We start from the raw sequence: 16,047 nt of genomic DNA on the forward strand, positions 1-16,047 counted from the left end.
TAAAGTGACAGCAGGCATACACCCATGTAGGGACTCAATAGATACTTGTTGACTTCTTACGCCCACAATTATGCAGGCTGATTGTCCCTGTTATTGATTTGCCTGGAATTATCAATCATCCATTCCTTCCATGATGTGACGGCCAACTGTACCCCTCTCAGGAAAGAAATGAACTCTTGTGAAGTGTCTGAGTTTGCAATGCTTTGAAATCTGTTTCAGGCGAATGGCTCGAGTACATGATGGTCCTCTAGGGCCAGGCTTGTTCTACGACCCCTTGCATCCCAGGAATGTGGGAGTGGGACAACGGAAGCTGAACTGCTGAGGGAGAGAGGCTGGAAAACCGGAGTGGGAGAACGAGCAGCTCCTGTTTCCAGCCCCTTTGGAGCACACCCTCCCACCCCCCACTTCTGCCCTTGGCCTCCAGCAGAAATCTCGGCAGCCTTCCAAAGAACTTCCCCTCAAACACCCCACCACCACTGCCCGACCTTTTGGCTGAAGTCAGATTAAATGGGCCTCTGATAATTGCTGCCACAAAAACCTTAACTAAAGTAAAAATCACTTTAAAAAAAAGACCCAAAAGATAAAAGTTTAAAATTTTTAAATAAAAAGTGAAGTCAAAAGGGGGTGGGGGGACAAATTATTCCACTTCCCATAGCAGAAATCCAAAGGGGCTTTAAAAGTTCATGAACAATTTCATTTTCTTTCCATCCCTTTCTTCCACAAACATTTTGAAGCCCCTCATACATAATATATATCGTGTTCCACTACATACGTACACACTAGCGCACGCACACACATACATGTATATTATGCAATTACATTAAGCATTTTGAGAAGTATGCAAGAAAGCCAGAGCACTTTCTTTTTCTTGTTTGCATGTGAAAAACTAGCTCATGTCTCACAACAGAATTCAGGTTGTTTCACGATTGCTTTTCCTCCTTTTATATCCTCTTAGACCAGTGGTTAGGTCTGATGGCCAAGGAATCTGGAGGAAAAAAACCAGAGAATTTTTTAAAATTATCTAAATAAATGAAAAGTAATCATGTTCCTGAATGGGAAGATCCAGCTGAGAGGGCATCTGCAGTCTCGATCAAAATCCCAGTGGAAGGTTTGGGGGACTTGAACTGTTGATTCTAAAATCTATCTGGAAGACTAAACACACAGAGCACAGCCAGGAGATATGACGGAATAAGAACAAAGGACATTAATAGGGGACCTTCCTATCAGCTGGCAGGATGCCCGGTAACCCTGTAAAACCACACTAACCCAAACAGCATGGTTCTGGCAAAGAAACAGACAAACATTGTTACATCCGTGAGACACAATAAGGCCATAACCATGCTTACATGGGAACTTTTTACTTTATGCAAAAATCAGCCCTAAGGCAATGGGGTAAATAAAGAGTTATTCGAGAGTTTGGGGAATTGCTGTTGACGTGGGTTAGGAAAAGCTAAGTTCCGTCTCTCACACCCTAATGTTAATTTCCAGAAGGATTCAAGAGCTCATGTTATTTTAACTCAATTGGAACATTCTCTGAAGTTTGAGTTTCAACTCACTTCTCAAAAACTACCATGCTGTTTCAAAAAATACCGTCTTGAGAAAGTAACAAGAGCTGTTTACCACTTGGATAATTTTACCATGACTGACGTCGTATTTCTCAAAGGAATCCTATGATATTACGCTGTTCCTTTACGAACATTTTCCTGAGTTTCGCTTCTCCCGAGTAAACACACCAGCTAGAATCAGACACGGGCAACCGCTTCGCCCCCGCGCGTAAGCAAGACCTCCCGGTGCAGCGGTGGGATGACGCTACTGTGGGTGGGGTCATGGAGTAGGTTCGGAGTCACAGAGCTTACGAGCAACAGAACAAACACTGCCCTGTCCCGCTCCATCCTCACAAGCCTTGTGGTGCTTGAGCCCCTGTGTCTGTCCGATGCATCGACTCTCATCTTGACCGACCATGGTGTCTCTCCAGGAACCAGTCACTTCTGATAGCATGCCCAAAGTCTGTGAGACAGAGTCTCACCATCCTCCTTCTAGGGAGCATTCTGACTCTATTTCTCCCGACAAAGGCGTGTTCCTTCTCCTGGTAGTTCCTGTCGATTGGCTATCCTTTGCCCACGCTGTAATTCTGCTATCGGAGCGGGTGCAACTCACTGCTCAGCCTCTACCTCCAGGTGGTCTTGGGAGGGGCGAGGTGGGGCTGCAAGCGGCTGCTATCATGCGGCTTTCTTGCTTGGCTTACCCACAGTTCCCTGGAGTCGCCTCTGCAAGAGTTCTCCTCCTCGGCATTCAGAAAAGGTCTGCTGGCTGCTTCTCATACGCAACAGGGATGGGAGAAGGGCCACCACGATGCAAAAGTGACCAAAGCAGCGGCAGGAAGATGCATCTGCCCAAAATCCTGCTGCAAAGCCGCCTTGCTTCTGCCACCTTGGAGTGGCGGTCCTCAGCCTTCCTAAGGCCAAGACCCTTTCACACAGTCCCCCATGTGGTCGTGACCCCCAACCATAAAATTATTTTCATTGCTCCTTCCTCACTGTCAATTTGCTACTGTTATAGATCAGGCGGCCCCTGTGAAAGGGTCGTTTGACGCCCCCCCCCCAAAGGGGTCGAGACCCACAGGTTGAGAACCGCTGCCTTGGAGGCTGCCACGCAGAGGAAGGAGAAGCACCCGTCCATCTTTGGGATGAGAGCCATTGTCCCGCTCTGGGCCACACCACCTCCGCCTCCTACCACAGATACCCAAGAGGGACCTGAGGATTCTTCCCAGAAGGGGAAGGAAGAAGTGTGACTTTCACCTCCAAACAGAGTTTTGGGAAAAGACTTTATTCCAGAGCAGGCCCCGGTGCCGAGCGGTCAGAGACCGCTCTCTCCACACTTGTGTCTCTTGGCTCTGCGGCCAGGCCTGGCCAGAAAAGAATGGCCCAGGAACCGGCCCAGTCACTGAAGCCCAACATCTGGGCCCCATCAGCAGTATTGGAGGAGGCCTCGCATGTGAACTTGCGTTAGACCGAGACCGAGCCAACCTCGGTGGAGAGCCCGAGCCCGAGGCCCAGGGAGGGAAGCAGAAAGCAGGCGAGGTGGAGGCCAAGCAAACAGGGGAAACAGAGAAGCCGGGCTGGGAAAATGGCCCACTGAACCAGCTGCAGCTCAGGCTGCCCTGCCTGAGAGAACTCCGCGGTTCTCCACCAAAGAAGCCGAGAAGTTCACTGACTGTATTTTATAGCCATCCTGAGACAGCCCAGCGCGGGCCTCTTCTTTCACGGTCTGTTCTGGAAGCCCACAGCATCACCTCCGAAAGACCAGGCCAGCATGCCTAATTCAGCAACCTGAGAGGCGAAAGGCAGATGCAGCGGCAGAGGAGGCCTCTGACAGGGAATGGGGGCAGGGGTGCGCACAGGGAAAGAGACAGGATGTGTGTGTGGGGGGAGATAGCATTGCAGGCAGAGGCCCCAGAAGGCAAGTTTTCCACCTGGCTGTCCCCCCCGGCCCCCTGCACATAGGGCTGGAGAGAGGGGGGCGGGAGCTGGGCATGAAAAAGCCGAAAATGTATTGGCCGTGGCTACAGGGTTGGTGGGGCCAGGAAACGAGGCCGAGCTTAAGCTCCCTGGAGTCGGCGTCTCCAGGACTGAGGAGGAATCTGAAAGCGTCTCTGTCGGACCTCCAAGTCGGAGCAGTCTTCTCTTCTTTTCAGTCCCTGGACAAATCTTCCCCAAGCCCTGGCTAGAGCCAGGCCAGATCCGGCGCCACTTTCTGAGCAAACCAAGGCGACAAGCAGCCCCAGGTCCGAGAAGAGACAGACATTAATAGACCCTTCCCTCCCAGTTCCCGGGGGGCGGGGGGGGGGGGGGCGGGGGAGTCCACACTGGATCTCAGTAGGCTCAAATCAAGGTACCAGCGTGTGTCTCCTGCCTGTCTTTCCAGCATCCTCACACTGCCCACACCCCTGGGCTCGGGGCCCTCTCCCATCCTTCAGGCCAGCAGTGGTCTCTTACACCGCATCATCCTGCTCTTGACTCCATCGCCTTCTCTTCCTCCTCGAAGGACCCTGGTAATTATATTAGAAAGCGCGTTGGGCCGCCATCAGGCCGCTAACCCAAAGATGGGCAGTTCCAACCCGCCAGCCACCAACCTCGAGAAAGATGACACCGTCAGCTCCTGTGATGAGGTACAACCTCGGGAACCCTGGGGCCCAGTTCTCTGTCCTCCGGAGCAGAATCATGAGTCGCATCAACGACCCATGACAGTGGGTAATAGCTGACGGCGTGTCCACCACACCCACCCACCTGTCCATTTGTCACGCGGGGGTGGCTTGTGCAATGCTATGGTGCTGGAAGCTATGCCCCGCCCCCACCCCACAAGGTTCCAAATACCAGAAGGGTCACGGATGGCAAACACACAGACTAAGAGAGATGACTAGGAAAGGCCTGGCAACTGACCTTCAAAGATCAGTCACTATGCGCCTTAGGGATCACCACTCTGCTGAACGCGGTGCTGCTGACAAGCCCCTGGATCAGAACCCTCAAAACACCCAGAGGCCACAAGAGTGCAATTGTGCAGATGGCACGCGACCAGAGAACAGTCGCTGTGGAGTTGGCTTTGACACACGGTGACCCAACGCACAGCAGAACAAACACCCACTACAGTGGGCCCAACCTGAGCCAGTCAAAGGTTTGCCCTGCTGAGTCAGCTGGTTAGCAAGCATAATGCCATCGGCAATCCTAAGTCCCAAACGACGATTGTGAGGCCGTTGAAGGACGTGGCAGTATCGCCTTCTGTGATGCACCAGCGCCAACCCCAGGGCCCCCATCAACCACCACCACCTACCCAACACGACACTGGGTTTCTGCTGAGAGGGAGGAGGCGGAGTGGACGTGACCTCCACCAACTTCACAAAGGGGCAGGGCAAGGAGCATCAGTGTCTGCTCTCCAAGGCCCATTCCTGGAGGCTGAGGTCATACTTGTCTCCACTCTCCAACCCTCCCTCCCCAGACCATCTCTGCTTCTCATCTGGGGCTCCACAATCCACTGCGGTGGCCACACAGACTCAGACAAGGGAGTTGACAGGTTACCATTCAGGTCAGAGATGTTCAGGACAGCCTCTTCTCTGCCTTGCCCGTAAGCAGGCCTCCCTTGGCACTCAGCCATTTCACCTGGCCTCTGCCCTGCTCCGGCAATTTCACAATGTTCCCTTAGGGCTGCCAATCAAGGCCCAACTGCTTGCTGCTCCACCAAGAGCATCCGCCCCGTGGGTCAGCAAACCCGGCTCCTCCAGGGAAGTGCCTCAAGCTACTCCTCAAGCCAGCCTCCTACCCAACGGCACTCCACACTCCATGGTACTTGCCCTAGTCCTGGGAAGCCCACCATTCTATCCCACGCTCCTGTGCCACTCGTTAGCGGCAGAGCTGTATCCTGAATCAAGGGAGGGCAATGCCCATGGATCTTGGGGTCCAGGGGAAACACTCACCCCCGGCTCTTCTCTCTTGCTGGTAGTGAGCTCCCCTCCCCGCCCCTATTTCTGAGATGGTTCGTTTTCTACCCAGCAGGATGGCCGCCATCATTAAACCTGTTCAGAGCCACTGAAAACGGAATCCTCTCAGTGTCTCCTCCCACCTCCCCTCACCGAGGCCCATCAGGCACAGGTTGTTCAGTGGCAGTAACACAGACAGTGGCTCAAAGCCAACTCCCTGCCGTGGAGTTGATGCCGACTCAGAGCAGGGGAGAACTGCCCCCCGGGGGTTCCCGAGACTGTAACTCTTTACAGAAGAGGAGCAACTGGTGGTTTCGAATTGCCGAATCTCAGCCCACTGCGTACCCGAGATACCACCAGGGAGCCTGTCTCCACAATGCCTAGAAGAGCTCTGTTGAAGAATTTACTGCACGGCAGATGTGACCAGATGTGGGGAGGCATGCCTGCCTACCAAACACTGGATGCATGTTAGGGTTGAGATACTGCCAGGGGACCTGGTTGCAATCCAAGACCACGAGTTCATAACCCGCTGCAATCTCTCCTTCCCACTCAGCAAGTGCTTAGGAATGACAGAAAAGATCTAAAAGTAAACAAATCTATAACCACTCTGGACAAACAAAGGGAGCGCTGGTTGGTCAGAACCACAAGGAATCCCTGAAAGGTGGATGGAGGATGAGATCGGATCGGGAAGGAAGGCACGGCCTGAACTGTGCTAAGGAGTAGTTGGCGAATGCAAATTGGAAACGGCCGCACCAAGAATACCCCACACCCCAAGGGAGCAGGAGGGGGCCCAGGGGGACCCGGCAGGGTATCGATTATTCAGGATACTGCAGCAGGTACCGCCAAACATGCCAGCCCCTCCACACTCCCCTTCTTGCCTCCAGATGGGAGGAAAGGATACAAGATATTGAGGGGATGAGTATTCCTGACGGCTGGCGACACCCAGGAAGAAATAGAAGCCCCTGTGTGAGAAGGTGAGCTGCCCAAGGGCACAGTCCACCCAGCACCAGAATCCACTACTGTCCACTGACTGCTGGCCATGCATGACCTCGCACTCCCATGCCACTGCCCAGTGCACAGACACAGGACAAACAGCCCAGTGGGGAATAGTCCAGTGTTCTGGTAACACGGGTACCACAAGCGGTGGCTTTAAAGAACAGAAATTTTCTCACAACGCTGGAGGCTGAAAGTCCAAATCAGAGTCTTGGCCACGTGGATTTCTCTCTTGACAGTAGCCCAGCATGCCTTGGCCTTTCTCATAGAGAGTCACGTGGTGTCTGTCTTCTCCCATGTGAGCGGCTCCGTGTGTAATCTGCTCTTTTTAATACTCAGAGGTGATTAGATTTAGGACCCTCTCTGCGTGGGCATTGAGTCAATCCATAGGGCTTGCCGTGGCTAATGTCCTTGGCTAATTTCCAGAATGTTCTTCCTAGTCTTCCTTGTCTGGAAGCTCTGTCCACCACGACAGAGAAATAGCTTCCAGCTCAGGGCCAGTGAAGGCAAAGAACCCCTCGTGAGATGGACTGACACAATGGCCCTGACATCGAACTCGAGCACCAGGGATCCTGAAGATGGCACAGGCCCTGGCGACTCTTTCTTCTGTGGCACATGGATCGGCACGAGTTGCAGTGGACTTAAAAGCAGCTACAACCAGCAATACCTCGGGACGCTCTCGTTAACACAACAAAGAAAACCTCCTTTCCAAACAAGATCGCAACCACTGCCACAAAGGTCAGATATTCAAGACACTACAACAGTGGTGCTCAACCTTCCTAATACCACAACCCTTTCACACAGTTCCTCGTGTGGCGGTGACCCCCAACCATAACATTATTTTCATTGCTACTTCATCGCTGTCATTTTGCTACTGTGATGAATCGGGCGACCCCTGTGAAAGGGTCTCATCCCCCAAAGGGGTCGCGACCCACAGGGTGAGAACCGCTATTGTAGCAGAATGTCATTCAATCCATCACGGAGAATCTCAGTTAATAATGAATGATAAGAGCACTTTCCCCCAGTAAAACCGCTCAAAGAAGAAGAGAACACTATAATTAACATTCTCTGATGTTAAAGGATTTCGCGTTCATTCAAAAGAAAAGCCCGCTGGAAATTCAAACGTGATAAGGAAGCAAGAGAAGCCCTCAAATGTCAGCATGGACAGAGCAGGAGGACAATGTGTGGCCGGCGGACTGGGAGGATGCATTTCTCCCACACAGAGCCACAACCCAAACAGAGAAGAGGCAGAGGCGTGATCTAAAACTTCCCATCAGCTCAGAAAAGCCCCACGAAGGAAACAGAATGTGAGGGGACGTTGAGTTCAAATCAATAGGAGAGTTCCTACCATCTACAAAAACCGATTCTTCAGGTTGAGAAGGCCCAGCAAATACCAATCAAGAGCCAGTTTAAACCTCACACAGAGACTTAGGATGCTGTCACTTCAGACATCATGGTCAGGAGCAACTCTAGGAAGCTTCTACTAAGGAAGAGATGAAGTCTAACGGCATGGGCATCCTAGTGACATTAAGTCTCTCCTGGAGGAGCCAGGAGCACGGGCAACCACTATGGAACGTGGCCTGCTTGTCTTGAGCCCCTTAAGGCAATTCCAAAGACAGAGCTTAGGATTCGGTCGGCTAATGAATCAGGGCAGTGACCGGTCCGTCTCTAAGCTTCGTACAGTGACTGGGCCAGGTTCTTTCACGAGCGTGACACATTCCATGAGCCAGATAGTCTTTGAACCAATTTATTCCCACAGCAAGAGCAAGTCAAGAACAACGGGCAAGACCTACTACCAAGGGTGAGAGAGAGGGTGAGGCGCCTTCCGATGCAGTGGTCAAGAACTCAACCCCTCTGGGCTCTGAGCTGGATTTTTATGCAACTTTTGTGGGTGAAACCCTAAGTGTATCCCTGGGTACTCAGTCCGTTAAGGGGCGCAACCCCAAGTGTTTAGTCCAATAGGCTTGGTTTCCCTCCAGTTTCTGTTTCCTTCTTGTCAGCGACCTTGTTTTTGACTTTTTCCTCCTTGGTGGCCATTTGGTTGTCCATGGGTACTCCATTGTGTAGTAGGCTCTATTCACTGGTGCGTCCTTGAAACGCCGCATGGCTCAGCAATCTCACCACACGGTGCACCCCGTACTCGCCGCAGCACCAGACACAATAGCAAAAGGACGACAGCCACCTAGACGCCCATCGATCAAAGAATGGGACAACAGTTATGGCAGATACGTACACTGCCATACGCCACCGCATCAGAGACTCATGACGCAGCTGGGAGACCCTGAGGTACACCCCACTGAACCCTGAAACTCAGTGAAGCTAGTCAATCGCCAGAGGACAAATAGAGGATGTGAGCACAATTTTTCAAAGCCAGACAAAAGTTTTCACACTGAATGATTCTCGGGTTGGCTCTCAGGGGTGGGAGGGAAGGGGAAGGTCAAGCACTGATTAGAGGGCAGACACTCGTGTTCAATAAGGGGGGGGGGTCAGGGAAGAAACGATGGAGACAGGGGTGGGGGGGTGGGGGTAGAAGGCCCGGTGAAGGCAAGAGGTAAATGTGGTTGTACCTGAAAGGTAGCAGGATTAGAGGGGAGGGGGTTGTCTCCACTAAATGTCTGCAGTAAACAAAACTTAGCCGGCCAGGCCGCCGTAAGGGGTTGGAAAGAAATCAGGCACATGTTACACACCTGTGGGCATGCTCAGCCCAAGGTCACCCAGGCGCCCAGTGAAGGTCAACCTGGCCATGCAGGCTAGTCACCGGGAAGTCACACATGGGCCTGAACTCAGTCACTGAGAATGGCCAGACCTCTCAACCCCATGGGGACAGGAGGGGACAAATAGTACAGACTGAGGGCAGGCTGCCCTCCCTTTCAGATCGGAGGGCAGAATTTCTCCTATGTGCACAGCACCCTGTCAGGGCTCTCCCCCCGCCCTTTTTTTTTTTTTTCCAGTTCCGGACTCCTCTTTTGGTTCTGTGAACTCCACTTTCCGGCTATTGTTCCACGTGGTTTCTCATGCTCCTCCGTTGGGTCCTTTTCGGTTGTGAACTCCCCCGTGGCTCCCGCCATGAGACCTTGCACGCTCTCCAGGGATAGCGTGTACTGTGGGAGGCTGTACTTCCCGGAACTTCCCATTCCCTCACAGAAGTTACTTGGATTATGAAAATGCTTCGGCCGCATGAATTCTTTCAGCATCAAGAACCAAGAATCAGGGAAATTCATTCCAGAACCTAACGCAGCCAGGATCCTGCGGTCACCGTGACCTGTGAGTGGATGCCTGCATACACATGTAGGCTGAATGGGTGCGGGAGGGAGAGCGGGTCCAAACCCACAAAGATAACCGGGTTTGGTAGAAGAGCCACAGGTATATGAGGCCAGGCTGCACATACATCCCACACATGTGGTGGAAGAACATTCAGGGAGTAAACTTCTCAAAGCTTCTTAGACATAACCAAATACGACCTTGAAGGAATGAGTCATCCGGTTCTAACATAGTGCACACAGAAAACCAACCCGAAAGTAAGCCTGGGGCATGATGGTTGGCACGGGGGAACCACCAAGAGACCGGGACGCGCTGGCGAGCGGTGGTGCGTGTGTCCTCTGGGACAGCACCTTGAATTTGGACCTCCAGCCGCCAGGCGTGAACCAAGACCAACTTCTGTTCGCTAAAGCCAAACAAGGTACAATAAGAAAAGGGAGAGAATTAATTTCTTTTCCTCTGGGGTTCAGTCAGAGGTTAAAAAAAAAAACCAACTTAAACAACATCTCTTAGGATTTACAATGGTCATCGCGGCCCGATCGTTCCATGACATGAAAACAAAAGTGGGTTTTCTGTCAGGCACCCGCTCAGAAAATTGACCGCCTGCACACCTGCTGGGAAAGGCCCAGGTAAAGGGGTTGAACAGCATCAGGAAGAAGAAATCCAAGAGAAGGAGGCGGCGAAACCCATGAAAAGGGAACTCTGGCAAGCAGAGGCCTGAGTCGCTGTGTTTCGACAAAGTAGGTGCCCGCGGAGGAGAGGGCGGGCGGTTACATGAAGATGCCAAGGAGCCTGAGAGACGCGAGTCCATAACGGAGGGCACCGGGACATGAGTAGAGACTGGACAATGAAGGCGAAGCTAAGAGCTGCGGAGCGGTACATTATAAGGGATGCTATCCTCGGTGGGCGGGGGAAGACTCTCTACGAGACAGACCATGTGGAAACCCAGTCAGGTCCGGGAGGAGGCGCACCTTTGTGGAAGGTACCAGAACTGGCAGTAACGGTCAAGCAGAACCTCAGCTGTCACCTTAAGACTTGAATTTTTATCCAGAGACTGTATTTATAGCATAAAATTATAACCAAAGAAACCTTGTCTTTAAACAGAAGGGTGCAGCCAGGCATTTAGGACGACCGTGGAGGAAGCGTTCAGAGAAAGGGGGGAGGGGAACGGCTGCAGGACAGAGAAGAATGCCAACAATGTCACCAGACTGGACCTGTAGAAACTGTGGAGTCGGTGACGTTTAGCTGCACATATTCTCAAGCACAAAAATAGGTGTTAAGGGCCCGGGGACCCGGGAGGGAGGCGTGGCCAGGAAAGGGCCACAGCCCAGGCATAGCAGGACTGGACCGGGAAGAGTGTGTTGCCTGGCGACCCCAATGACCGTGTGGTTGTTGGGTGCTGGCAAGTCCGCGCTGACTCACAGCAACCGTGCGGACAACAGAAAGAAACACGCTCGGCCCGAGTCGGCCTCACCATCGGTATGTCTGGGCTCCTTGTTGCAGCCACAGTGTCAGGGAGGTTCCGAGAGTGGAAAGGAAGGGACATGACGCGCAGGTGGTCACCGACCTCACCTGACTTCACCAAACTCACTGCCATCTGGCCTGTCCTGACTCATGGCCACCTAATAGGACAGGGTAGAGCTGTCCCTGTGGGTTTACGAGACTCTCTCTTTTTTGTAATCATTTTTAATTTTCGTTTTAAAAAGCATTTATTGAACCTTTACTAAATGTTATAAAATATGTTAGACACAGAGGCTACATACATTATCATCATCATCATCATCCACAGCCACAAAGCAGGCACTTACGTCTTGCATAGCTGACCCATTAATGCCATTCTGTTTTTATTGACTTTTTTTTTATTAGCGTAAAGGAATGCAAGAATGTTTACCCATATAGATATACATACATACAGTTTTATTGGCACTTAATCCACAGATCACACAATTCAATCGTTCCATCCTATCAAGAAGAATTATACATCGTTACTATAATTTCAGAACATTTTCTAACCCCCACCCATGATTAAATCACCTTTACAAGGAGTTGTGTAATCACCTTCTGTTCTAGGGCTCACTCCCCCTCCCACCTTCATTGTTGACTCCTGAACTGCCCCCCCCCCCATCTCCACTGCACCTCTCCCGTCATCCCTGACCAAACCCTTGCTTCAGTTATTATCTCTGCACTCCTGTAACACGTCAGTTAACGCACAGGGAACAATAAAGACCGAAAGCAAGATGAAGTGGTAAGAGTTAAACAAGAGTAATATCAAGATAAAAATACAATAATTAATGAGGAAGAAACAAAGAACCACCATCGATATTTAAAAAGCCAGGGAAGAAGTTTTTGTCCTAGAGCAAGCAAGAGATCATTGCACCTGGAACAAATTCAGGTTGGGTCCAGAGGGAGGTCAACTGGCCAAGGATCCAGTCTGATCCAGCATAATCAGGATTACTGTGATCTATGTTTGACAGTAAGGCTGTCCAGGGCCTTTGTGGCTGGAGGGGATCTGTCAGCGGCTTCATCTGGACTCCCACTGTCCTCCACAGCCTTCCACAAATTGGGTGATCACAGTTTTTGCTCTCATACTTTCTCAATGCATCATATTTGAATGTTATTATTGTCATGTTTGGATCACACGGGCTGGTGTACTTCTTCCTCGTGGGCTCAGTGGACTCCTCACTTAGATGGAGACTGTGGAGCTTCATAGGAGCAGGAAGGCCCCTCTTGCTCTCACCAAGCGCCAGGTGGTTTTGAACTGCAGATTTTGAGAACTGCTGCCCAATGTGTAACCACTATGCCACCGGGGCTCCATCTAAGTTCACACGAGGGGAGCCAAATCACCAGGATCAGAATCAGCTGGTCCTATGAGGCTGAGATCAGACGGGCCTCCACCCTCCAACCATCCCTCCCAAGGCAGTCTCTACTTCTCAGCTGGGCTAAACTCCATGCAATGGCCACAGAGAACTGACAGGCAATACGCATGTGGATGTATGGGGGTTATTAAGGCAGTTAACCAGTTACAAATGATCAGGATATCATTATTCAAACAAGACAGCCACTCAGCAAGGGGGCCCAGGTAGTTACCACAATAAGCATAGTCAGCTGGCTGCGGTGTCCTGGAACTTCAGTCCTAGGAGGTGGCTTTTCTGAGGTGCACAGCCTTTTCCCACATCGATGCGCCCACCGGCCAACAACGTGCTCACAATCCAAGCAGTGTGTTTTGTCTTGCAAGCCTTGCTCTAAGTGGAGACCTCCTTTGGGCAGGAAGCTGCCTTGTGGAGGGAAGCAGCTCCCGGAGCAGCTGAAGCTAAGCTGGCTGGTTAAGCAATGAATGATTGATAGCTGGAGCCACCCTGCCAGAGGCCCAGCGCCATATGCACACAAATAGAGACCGTGGAGAAGAGATCAAACGTGGATACTTTATAAACGGCTGAGTGTTTATCTGACTACACTAAGGATGTTGAACGTTTCTACATGCTATTATAACCAGACCTACACGTGTGATAGAAACCAATATGCTCATCAGTGGATAAAAATTCATAGGGGTCAGGGACCACAGAGTTTGTAAGCTTGACTTCAGCCTGTACTGGATTGGCTCTGCTAACATGAGAATTAGGGATCACCTTGAAGGACGAGACTTTAAGCCAGAAGCCCATGTACTGTGGGGGGCTTTGGTGGAGAACGGGCTTGCACCCAGAACTTCTGAGGGAGCGAGTAGGTAGGACACACGGTTCACTCATTCTACTCCCCAGGCCACTTTTTAGGAAAAGGACATAACCCTAATCAGGCCGATCAGGGCATCAAACCCCATTCTGGAACTTTCGTAAGCAAACGTCCTCCGGCTGGACTGGGGGTGGGGATGGTGGGAGCCTAGAGCCACACGAGCTACCGTGGGCCTGGGACGGCACCCACCCCAGGGAGGGAGAGCTGGTGGAGGGGTCCTGGTAGCCTCTTTCGAGCCCAGAACCAAGCTAGGCCTGAGCCAGTTGTGCTGGGGACTTAGCATGAGCAAGTGATTATTTGTTTTGTTTTGGTCTAAGTCATTCTGAATGACTCAGAATGGAGCGTATTGAGTGTCCCTCACTCTTAGCAGTGGGGATGGGGAAGCATCTCTGAAGTCTGCTCCCCTTGGGCCCGTGGCAAAGACAAAGAGAGACGCCCTTAGCCGCTGCCATGACTCCCTTAGCTAGGCGAGCAGGCTTAGCACCCTACGCTGTGAACTGAGCAGAATCTAAGGCACCAGCGTGACACGGAGAACTGATGAAAGACTTAGGGAGTTGCCAACGAATATTGAAAGTACATGGGCTACCGGGACACACAGATCTGTCTTGGAGAAAGTAGAGCCGAAATACTCCTTAGCAGCAAAGGTAGTGACACTTCATTTCACATACTCTGGGCATGCTATCGAGAGAGGCCAGTTCCCTGGAGAAGGGCATCGTTCTTGGTCCAGTCGAGGGTCAGCACGACGGTGGAAGGTGGAGTGACACTGTGGCATGACAATTATGAGGATGACACAGGGCCGAGCAGGGTGTCCTTCTGTTGTTGTACCAAAGGTTGCTATAAGGCCTCAGAGCTAGGAGCCCTATGGTGGAGAGTTTGGCTGCTAAGTGGAAGGTTGATGGTTCAAACCTGCCCAGTAGATTCATAAGGAAAAGATTGCTGATCTGTTCCCTAAAGTAGGCAGTCTCTGGGACAGTTTTCTACTCTGGTTCATGGCTAAGTCAATTCAGTAGCATCGAGCAGTCATGCTTAAAGAGACTCGGAGTGACTCCTGGGTTCTGGGATTTCACGGCTGTCAGATTCCAAAGAAAACTCTTAGGGTCCAAACTAAAATTCCCAAGTTTTAATTTTGTTAAAGAAGTTAAAGACTGAAACAAAACACTGCCACCCACCATCACCACATCTAGAAGAAATCTCTCTTCCCCATAATTCTCCCTCATATACCCCTCTCTCTCTTCTCCCTCCCCGACTTCTCTTTCTAAGGATCATTTGAGCAAAAAGGGCCAGGCCCATTGCTCCGTGAATCCATTCCTTGCTGGCCACCCTGTACACACCCTTTGTAAAGGAGTACGTGCACTTCATGAAGGGCTCACTCTGCACTCACCTCTCTCTGCCAACACCATCTTACTAGGTGACAAGTGGAGACTCCCTTCCCCCCAACCCCCCCCCCCCAATGGAGTGCCCCTAGCCTCAGATCTCATGTCCCTGGGACAGGGAATCTCTGGACGACTGGGACTGACAACACAGGTCGGGGGTCCCAGGAGAAGAATGAGGAGCCCACAGCTCATCCTGTGTGAAGACAGCAGGGAAAGGTCTCACCCTCAGAGCCAGGGGGTCTGGCCAGGGAAGCCAGGCAGGAACAGAGTTGACCACAGATGGGCTAGACAAGAAACTTTGCATCCCCACCGCTGCACGTCCAATCTGCTCTTCACCCGACCACCAGCCACTGCTTGCCTGAAACCCCCCAGGAACCCAGAGCACAGAGAGGTACCAGTGCAGGGTCTGGAGGAAGGTGTGGGGTGACCTCAGAGCCATGCATCCAAGGGCAGCAGCAGGCTCCCTGGGGACTCCATGTCCACAGGGGCAGGGCATGTGTAGAACGTGTGCATGGCTGTGCTGGCCAGCCAGCGAGGGACAGAAAGCAGCTCATTCAGGGAGCGCAAGTGGGGGAATAGGGTGGGATCCTAAGTGTGACTGGATGGGACTCTGGCTCATAGAGGGAGTCTTTGACAAGTCGCACACCTTGTTAGCATAAGTACACACTAGAGTTGTGCAGTCTGTCTCAGAAGGGCCCTCAAAGTTTCCGTCGGAACACCACCACCACCACCCGGCTCCCACCCCACACCCCTTAATGGGAGACCGGCTAGAACCAAGCGGCTGAGTGCCAGGACCCTAGAGCAGGGCAGGAGGCTGGAAAAGGACGCTGCTGATGGAAAGGCTGGAGATTCGATCCATCCTGTGATGCTCGGGAAGAAAGAACCAGTGTCCTCGTTGCAGAAACTGAGCCGCTGAAAGCCCTCGGGAGCTTGTTTCTATCCCGACTCATGTGAGTGGGGTCGCCGAGAGTCTAGTCTTGTGAGAAGGGAAGAGCCGGGCAAGGAGACAGGCGGAGTTGGCAGGAAAGACAGAGAACCGTCTCCTATGCCCCTCACCGGGCTCTTGAGAGTACGCACCACCCAAGAGCAGCTCGGGACCACCTCCCTTTACAAGCAGATACACAGGGAGCATCAGGGAGCCAGGGGGGACGAGGCCCATGAGGCCCAGGACAACAAGGTCCAGAGCCAGCTGTAGATTCAAAGGGGCCCCAGGACCCTTGGCACATT

Source organism: Tenrec ecaudatus, chromosome 13, assembly GCF_050624435.1.
Source record: "Tenrec ecaudatus isolate mTenEca1 chromosome 13, mTenEca1.hap1, whole genome shotgun sequence".
Classification (NCBI taxonomy): domain Eukaryota; kingdom Metazoa; phylum Chordata; class Mammalia; order Afrosoricida; family Tenrecidae; genus Tenrec; species Tenrec ecaudatus.